This window comes from Meles meles, chromosome 3, assembly GCF_922984935.1.
Source record: "Meles meles chromosome 3, mMelMel3.1 paternal haplotype, whole genome shotgun sequence".
In the NCBI taxonomy this organism is placed as follows: Eukaryota; Metazoa; Chordata; class Mammalia; order Carnivora; family Mustelidae; genus Meles; species Meles meles.
Genome location: NC_060068.1, coordinates 38,914,767 through 38,924,056, shown reverse-complemented (window position 1 = coordinate 38,924,056; position 9,290 = coordinate 38,914,767).

The following is a 9,290-nucleotide window of genomic DNA, read 5'->3' as shown; positions in this document are numbered from 1 at the left end:
CGTCCCAACAGCTTCCTTTTTAAAAAGGCACACAGTAAAGGTACCTCTTAAAGGCTCCTGCAGGCATCAAGTCAGAGAAGGCACGTACAGCATGGAGCAGAATCACAGGCTGTCCTAGGATGTCGATAAATGAATATTCACATTTATCATCACAGTCAAATCTCTTAAACATTTTAAACCTGCTGATGTGTAAAACAACAACAGCAACAACAACAGGAAAACAGCTACAGGGAGTGCTGTGTAAATGGCTCATCTTGTTGGCCCACCAGTGTCTAGGTGATCCCTCTGCTTCTGTCCCGACAGCTTGCCTCCAAGAACCTGACTGACCCTCTTCTTCTTCTTCTTTTTAAAATATTTTATTTATTTATTTAACAGAGAGAGAGAGAGATAGTGATCACAAGCAGGCAGAGAGGCAGGCAGAGAGAGAGGGGGAAGCAGGCTCCCCGCTGAGCAGAAAGCCTGATGCGGGGCTCGATCCCAGGACGCTGAGATCATGACCCGAGCAGAAGGCAGAGGCTTAACCCACTGAGCCACCCAGGCACCCCCAGACTGGGCCTCCTCTAACCTTCTCTACCTCAGCAGCTCTAGTGATTTTCACTTCTGTCCTGAGCGCTGTTCTTGTCTACAACCAGCCAAATCCTGCCACTCTGTGAATGACTCTCCCCGAACAAGTCAGGCCCTAGAGCAAACTACGACAATCAAATCTTGAAGGCCGCGGGAGGATTTGCTAGTAGAATATTCCCACCGTGCATTCGAGAGAGTACCTTCGCCTCTTGGGTCAGTTCCCGTCGCATTTCGTGCTTATTCCCACAGAGCAAATGCTTTCTGTGTGTGGATGATGTCCTATGATTTTATGTCACTAATAATTATTAGTACTGAGTTAGGTCCCATTTTCGACAGAGGCATGCCTAAGTTCAAATACTGTATGTGACATAGTTTATTAAAATAAAATTACTTTAGGGGCACCTGGGTGGCTCAGTGCATTAAGCATCAGTCTTCAGTGCAGGTCTCGATGTCAGGCTCCTGGGATCAAGCCCAGCACCCAGCTCTCTGCTCAGCGGGGAGCCTGCTTCTCCCTCTGCCTGCTGCTCCCCGTGCTTGAGCGCTCTCTGTCTCTCTCTCTCTCTCAGATGAATAAAAATCTTTTTAAAAAATAAATTAACTTTAAAATTAGTCATCTTTGTCTACACTCAAATGTTTAACCACTCAGCATGATTTCCCCCTAACTTGACCACAGCCAGGAAATTTCTCAGCCTTTGTAAAAATATATTGTTCATGTACAAAATCATAAGCACTTTTCCTACAGGGATCAACTCAGTCACCGTATTAAAAATAACTAATTAACTTCCTGTGCCACTGATTAGACATAGCATCCAATACTAATCATTATCATCCACTCTCAAATTTGCAACCTTGCTTCCTCTTCCATGACATGAAAGATTTCATTGCAAGAGCATGAGCCTTGTCGTGGACCCTGCGTCATTTATCATCAAGAAGTACGGTTCCTTTAATCAACCAGCCTTAACAGGCACTGGATTTGTCAGAGAAAACAGGTGTGTGCTTTTATCCCCTTGACTTACCATTATCTCATAAGGCAGGGAAAAGAAGACAAATTCGTTGAAGAATAAAAAACTGGATGGAGGGCACCTGGGTGGCTCAGTGGGTTAAGCCGCTGCCTTCGGCTCAGGTCATGATCTCAGAGTCCTGGGATCGAGTCCCGCATCGGGCTCTCTGCTCAGTGGCGAGCCTGCTTCCCTCTCTCTCTCTCTCTGCCTGCCTCTCTGTCTACTTGTGATCTCTCTCTGTTAAATAAATAAATAAAATCTTTGAAAAAAAAAAAACTGGATGGAAATATTTTTAATGTTTTTTAAAGATTTTATTTAATTGAGAGAAAGAGAGCATGAGCAGGAGGAATAGGGAGAGAGAGAGGGGGAAGCAGGATCCCTGCGGAGCAGAGAGCCCAATGTGGGGCTCGATCCCCAGACCCTGAGATCATGACCTGAGCTGAAGGCAGACACTTAACTCACTGAGCCACCCAGCCACCCCTTAAATTTTTTTTTAAGTTTATTAATTTAAATAATTTCTACCCCCAATGTGGGCTCCAACTCAGGAGCCCAAGATTGTGAGCCACATAGCCTTCTGACTGAGCCAGCCAGGCACCCCACAGATGGAGATCATTTTAAATAGCATAGCTCCATCCAAGACGCCGGTCATGTTACCTCCTAAAACGATTCAGATTGGTACATTAACATCAAGGAGAACATTTGAAAAACAGGGATAAAAATCCATCCAAATCTATTTACACATCATCTAAATCTACGGGGAAAATATCCCTGACGATTATACATCTATTGCCTTAAGAATGGAAAATACAAAGCAAGCTCAAGAACTAAAATGGAGGGACATAGCTCAGCCCTCAGCGAAGGCTACTCCTGGCAAAGGTGGACAGACGCACCTGCCATTGTCCTGCAGGTGATTCTGAAAATGTTAAAGCACCCCACGCAGGATGCTTGAATTGTTGTAAGAGAAATGCTGTATGGCTTTTCTGGCCACTTGGAAGCATAATGATGGGCAGGGCAGGGATCTATGTGAACAGAGGAGTCTAGCCCTGTTAGGGAGGTCTAGGTAGGCAAGGAATTGGTGCTAGTAGGCTGGCTTTAAGAAAGCAAAGCAAGGGGCACCTGGGTGGCTCAGTGGGCTAAAGCCTCTGCCTTCAGCTCAGGTCATGATCCCAGGGTCCTGGGATCGAGCCCCACATCGGGCTCTCTGTTCAGTGGGGAGCCTGCTTCCTCCCCTCTCTCTCTCTCTCTCTCTCTCTGCCTGCCTCTCTGCCTAATTGTGATCTCTCTCTCTGCCAAATAAGTAAATAAAGTATTTTAAAAAAAAATTAAAAAAAAAAGAAAGAAAAGAAAGCAAAGCAAATGAATGCAAGAAGAGAGCCCAAAGTTGTCAACATCTGCAGAGGATCAGGGAAGTAAAAAGGTCTCATGAGCCATCACACGGGAGTAGTCAGAGTCCAAAGTCATAGTGGACTATCCAAGATACAGAAAGGGAAAAAATCAGGTTATATAGTGCTGAGCTAGCAAGCAGCATTATTCTACCTAAACCCAGATTTGTACACCATAGAGTTTCTTAGCATATTGCAACAAAGACCGGCTACTGGGTGCCACCAGACACTAAGCCCTGGGGAACGGCAGTGAAGAAGAAAGTCCTTGCACTCTTGTACAAGGCTGTAGTCCTGAGACACATACGCCCAGCCAGGAAACAAACAGGACAATGTGAGGAAAGAATACAAGCTATGAAGACAATAAAGGAAGGACCAGAGTGATGACAGGTAACGGGAATGGACAGAGGGCAAATGTCAAGTGGTATTGGAACACAGACCTCAGAGAACTCACTGTCCACGGCTCTTTCCAAAGAGGCATCAGAATGGGAAGGCCAGGGGCACCTGGTGGCTCAGTTGGTTGAGTGCCTGCCTTGGGATCAGGTCATGACCTCAGGGTCCTGGGATCCAGCCCCCCAAACCCCGCCCCCCACCCCGTCAGGCTCCCTACTCAGTGGGGAGTCTGTTTCTCCCTCTGCCTGCTGCTCACCCTGCTTGTGCTCTGTCAAATAAATACATAAAATCTTTAAAAAAGAGAATGGGAGGGCCAGTTTCCCAGGAGTGGGATGTGAGCCAGTCTGAGGTGGCTTTCGGGGGTAATTTTTAAAAATTTCAAGAGTTTTTACGGCAAGGTATACTGCTTTTCTGTTTAAGACAGTGATAAAAATTTAATGAAGTTACTGAAATAAAAAAACCAGGAACTTAACACTCTTCAATACATATAACAGCACAGTTAACAGATAAAAGAAAATTCGGAAAATAGTATAAGAAGAGTCAAACTAGTCAACTGAGTTCATGACGTTGGTTGTAATTAATATCACCAAACTGGAACCTTCTGAAACATGAGTACTCTGATTGGAATGCTCTTTTCCTTCTGCAGATCAAGAGAAAAAGAAAGTGTGGGCACCCAGCTAATTAAAAGTAGGGGGGAGGGGCACCTGGGTGGCTCAGTGGGTTAGGCCTCTGCCTTCGGCTCAGGTCATGATCCCAGGGTCCTGCGATCAAGCCCAGCATGGGGCTCTCTGCTCAGCAGGGAGCCTGCTTCCCTTCCTCTCTCTCTCTCTGCCTGCATCTCTGCCTACCTGTGATCTCTGTCTGTCAAATAAATAAATAAATCTTTAAAAAAAAAAAGTAGGGGGGAACAAATACTTTTTTCTTGGATTCTAGAGAAAGAATGCAGAAACCATCATGCCCCATTTTAAAACTGCATGATTCAACTCGGATCCCACTTTCCTCCCAGGCTGTGGTCAACGTCTTCACTGCCACCACCTGTCCTCCAGTATCGCAGTCTTTGTCTTCTCCGACTCAAGTGCTGAGTTCAGCAAGGGCAGTGGCCAAGCCATCCAGGATTTCATATGTGTTTTATGTCCGGGCACAGCATTAACGCCGCATCTTAGGTTAAGTGAAGAGGTGGGCAAGCAAATCGATTAAGTAACACAATTTTGTGTTTGCGAACTCTGGTTCAGGATGGACAGAGTGACTGTGCAGAGCTGGGACAGGATCTCCTACTGTAAGTCAGTGTCACTTTTGGAAAAGCACTGACATAAGTTACATGAGGGTATCAGATGCTGAAAGAAAGAAAGAAAGAAAGAGAGAAAGAAAGAAAGAAAGCCAGCCAGCCGTGAACATTCTGACCAAAAACTGGGAGGGGGTCCTGATGTGTGGGGTAGAAGGTGGACAGCGGGATTAAACTCAGCAGGGAGTCTTTGAAGAAAAACTGTATTCGATCGGCAGATAGAATAGTGTGACTTGAGGTCAGGCAGCAGGACGGTTCAGAGCACTCATTCTTCCAACTTGTCAGTTTGTGGTAATGGGGTGTCCTGCCCAGCTGAGCCTAACAGCAGGGAGCAGGTCCCTCACCACCAAGATAGAGAATCCCAGAGTGGACAACCAGCCCTGAGAGAAGCTTGACAGAAGGCACTGAGGTACAATTCAAAATGGGTAACAGTACTGTAGGGGTGCCTGGGTGGCTCAGTTGGTTAAGCGGCTGCCTTTGGCTCAGGTCATGATCCTGGGGTCCTGGGATCGATTCCCACATCAGGCTCCCTGCTCAGCAGGGGAGTCTGCTTCTCCCTCTTCCTCCGTCCCTCCTCCACATTTATGCTCTCTTTCTCTCTCTGATAAACAAATAAGATCTTTACAAACAAAAGGGATAACAGTAGTGCTACATTTTCCACTGGTGATGACAACTACATGTTTTTTGGGACCCTTCTCCGTCCTCCTATACATTTGTTAATTTAAAGCTCACAACATCCTTATGAGACGAGTATGGCTATCATCCTGATTTGACCAGCAAGGATGCGTAAAGACATTCAATAACCTGCCTGAGATGCAAACAGCTACTAAGTAGAAGAAAGAGGATCTGAACCCAGGCACTCGGTCCAGAGCCACGATACTGAATACCACCTGTCAGGTCAGTCACAGGTGTCAGACACCTGTCAGTGTCAAAGACTACTTAGAGAGACAGAAACTCAAAGATTCACTTACTGAATAGAACTCAGTTCAAAATCAAGGCCACGTCTGGGAATAAGGCAGAAATCTGCACGTTGGAGCCACAGTGTAAGTTCAGCGAGGTACTAACGTCAAAGGCAACTTAATACTTCTCCCCAGCATGCCAGGCCAGCCTCCCAGGGGTCTCCTGCCTCGGCTCAGGAACTGGTCCTGGAGAGGTGGACAAGGCCAAGCAGGCCTTGGTGAAGGTGAAGGTTGGAGGGACTAAGAACCAGACGGGTCTTAAAGCGTAAAGGTGTAAACTACTCCCCGCCCCCACCCCCAAGGGGGTTTTTTAGGCAGTACCGGTCAATGCTCTGACTTTCTGAGACAGACAGAAAACAAACATAAAACATTCAACTGGCATCGTAATGAAAAGCAAACCCCAGGTTTTCCCATCAGATTCAAGAAGGTGAACGTAACTAAAATCATCCTTCTAGATGGCCACTGTTTTGGAAGTCTTATCCCAAAGGTAAAGGCAAGCAGGCAAAAGAGACAGAGAAGAGAGGAGGTATAAGAAAAGAGGGAGGGAAATTTATGATGATAACAAACTGTATGAGACACACCACACGGGAGTGAAGGTTGAGCTACTGAGTCTCCACGTCTCATCCGGACCTCTGACACCTTCCTCCAACTTCACCATTCGAGGCGGTTCCCGATGGTCACGCATGTCCTGTGAGAGCTGGGAGCGAGCCCTGGTCTCCACCTAGCCTAAAAAAAAAAAAGGCCATATCATCTCTCATCTAAATGATGGGACCAAATCTGAAAAGAGCACCTATCATCTCAATGGCTCATCCCACCAAACAAAGCTTGTTACTATAAGCAATTCCTTCTTCCCTGTCTCACCCGAAAGAAGTTTCCCTGCTACACGACTTCCGTTTAATTACAGCCTTTAATAGCGACATGTGGAAATACGGGGAGCTTTCTTAGTCACATTTCTAGTTAAATATTACCATATCCCTGCGTTTTATTCTAGTAATAGTTCTAAAATTAGATGGTTTCATAACAATCGTGAATGTGTCTTTCTTCTAAATACAGGTTAAGTCATCTCAGACTGAGAGCTGGCTAAATTAGGAGCCGTGGTGCATTGTCAACGTGAAAGCTCCCCCCAAGCACGCATGTTGAACAAACCTAATCTTTCTTCCTCAGGATGGAATATTCCTTCCTCCTGACCCAGACCTTCCTTTTCCAGGATGCTGATTTGCACGGATCGCGGCCAAGTCCATTTCCCCCCGCCGGCGCACACAGGACCACGGGGAGACGTGAACCGCCCTCTCTCTGCAGAGTATCCTGTACGTCAAACTATTATACTCCACACTGTTGTGTGTGTGTGTGTGTGTGTGTGTGTGTGTGTGTGTGTGTGTGTATCTGTGTTTGGGGTGGGCCCTGGGGCACTGTCGGAGTTGAGAGAAAGCCTCTTTCATCCCAACTACCTGCAGGTCACCAGCTGGAAGAGCAGACAGAAGCAAAACACGGAACTTACGTCAGGGGGAGAGGAGGAAAGAAAATGCTGGCACCCAGCTGGTTAAAAGCAGAGGAAAACAAACACCTTTTCAGGGCCTCTGGAAAGAAAGATACATTCAGATCTTACAAATGACTCAAATGGAAGGGTGACTGTGAATTATTTTAAAAGAAACAACATTTTGTGGTTTTTTTTTTTTTTTTTTTTATGATCTATGAATTGAGGTAGATGTGTTTTCAGAAAGAAGGTGATTCCGATCCTCCCAGGTGTGAGAGGAATGCATAAGAAAGCCTGGGTACAACTTCACAGGACAAAATTGCTGTCAGTGTGAGAATCTTAATCCAATGCTCCCTGCTGAACTTGGCAGAGAATCACTGCCCTGTGAGATCCGGCATCCTGCCTGATGCTGAAGGAAGGGCTGAGCCTAGGAGAGGTCAGGGTTGCTTGAGGTCAGGGTCTGCGGTATTCCTTGCATGTTCTTAAACGTGGAAGGTGAGCCTCCACCTCGGCGGGGAACTTCAGAGACCTGGGAGAGCCACGGCGTCTGTTTTCACGCTTCACACAGCAGCAAGAGTCAAGGCAGCAGTCACTTGTTCCCGCGTGGAGTCCAGGAATCTGAATTTGGGGCTGAGCTCTGCCGTTTTGGGGATTTGCAGCTTGACAAGTTATGCAACCTTCCCTTCTATGGGGAATCATGCCGGGTCTACAAAACCGTGGGGATTGCAGGATAGGCAGCCCACAAAAGTACTCTGCAAAGATTAAAGCATCGTATTAACAGAAAACACTGCTCTCATTATGACTATTATTGTTTATGGTTGCTATTAATTCACTAGCTGTTCCCTACATTCGCCACACTAAATATACAAAGTATGTGGTGAAGGTTCCATTAGTACTTGTTGATGGGCTAACATAGGAGTGTTTGCGAGTTTCAGTCTCTGTGAGGAAGATGTATGGGTTTTAGTCCTGGAGCTCCCAATAGCTACACCTATGAACAGGGCCACATCAAAGCAATCTATAAAATTAGAAGGCCAAATGAGAGGATTTCTGGGGTCTCTCCCAGTGAAAATACCCTGAAGTTCGTTCCTCTCTCCTCTTTGTCCATACCACTCCCATCTGGGAAACTTGATCCACTGTCCCTTTGCTTCTGCCCTCATACCTCTTGTGTGTTGTCCTCAAAGCGTGCTTTCCTCCCTAGTATATAACCCGAAGCTGAGATGGCAGTGTATTTTAATACGTATGAATCAAAACATGCTATCGCAATGAAATTCTCGTCGGGAAGCAACACAAACGCTTCGCTCTGTGTAGGTCGGTTGGATGTCAAAGCAGACAGAGATAGGTTTAGAGATCTTGGAAATGGTCCTGAATGTTGGAGGATATCATTATACATAATATTATACGTAAATATGTTTAATGTTTCATGCCTTCCCGACACCACCATGTCATAGGACGAATGGCGGGTTCCATTCTGGAGCAGCCCCTTTAGCTGGGTAAATCTTGATGAGTCATACAGCTCATTCACCCAACACATGGTTAGTGACAGATACGTGCTAGTCAGTGCTTTGGGCAATAAGATAGAAGTAATGGTACGGAGCGCCTGGCTGGCTCAGTTGGTAGGGCGTACGAGTCTTGATCTCAGGGTGGTGAGTTTGAGCCCCACATCGCGTGGAAAGATTACTTAAAATTAATAAATAAAGTAAAACCTAAGGGGGAAAAAAGATATAATGGCAGACACAAGCAAGTATGGCTCCTGCCCGCATGGAGCTTATGGCCTAAATGTCATTATGGTCTTTAATCAAAGAATCCTGTAAGTTTATAGCTGCAGGAAGAGCTACAGAGAAGAGGGGCACCGTTCGAAGAGAGTGAATAATGCAAGAAAACTGATGTGGACACCAGGGATCAAGGAAGCCTTATCCCTAGGAGAGGGGAATGGGGCCAACATGGAATGACAAAGTAGGAATAATGTGGCCAAAGAATAAATGGGGAGGTGGGGGGGGCAGGAAGAGCATTCCAGTCAGAAGGAACAAGTTCACAATTTTTATTGAGATTTAGGTACATGAACTGCTAGAATGTCCGTGTGATCGTAGGGTAGAGCGTGGGGAGCAGGTGTGGACGGAGGCCACGCGTGGGGCGGCAGGCAGAACATGGCAGCTGGGTGGGCCAAGTTAAGGAGTCTGGTCTTCACCTGGAGAGCTGAAGAATGTCACTTAGGCGTTAGGAGTTGGTGGTGGCGTCATC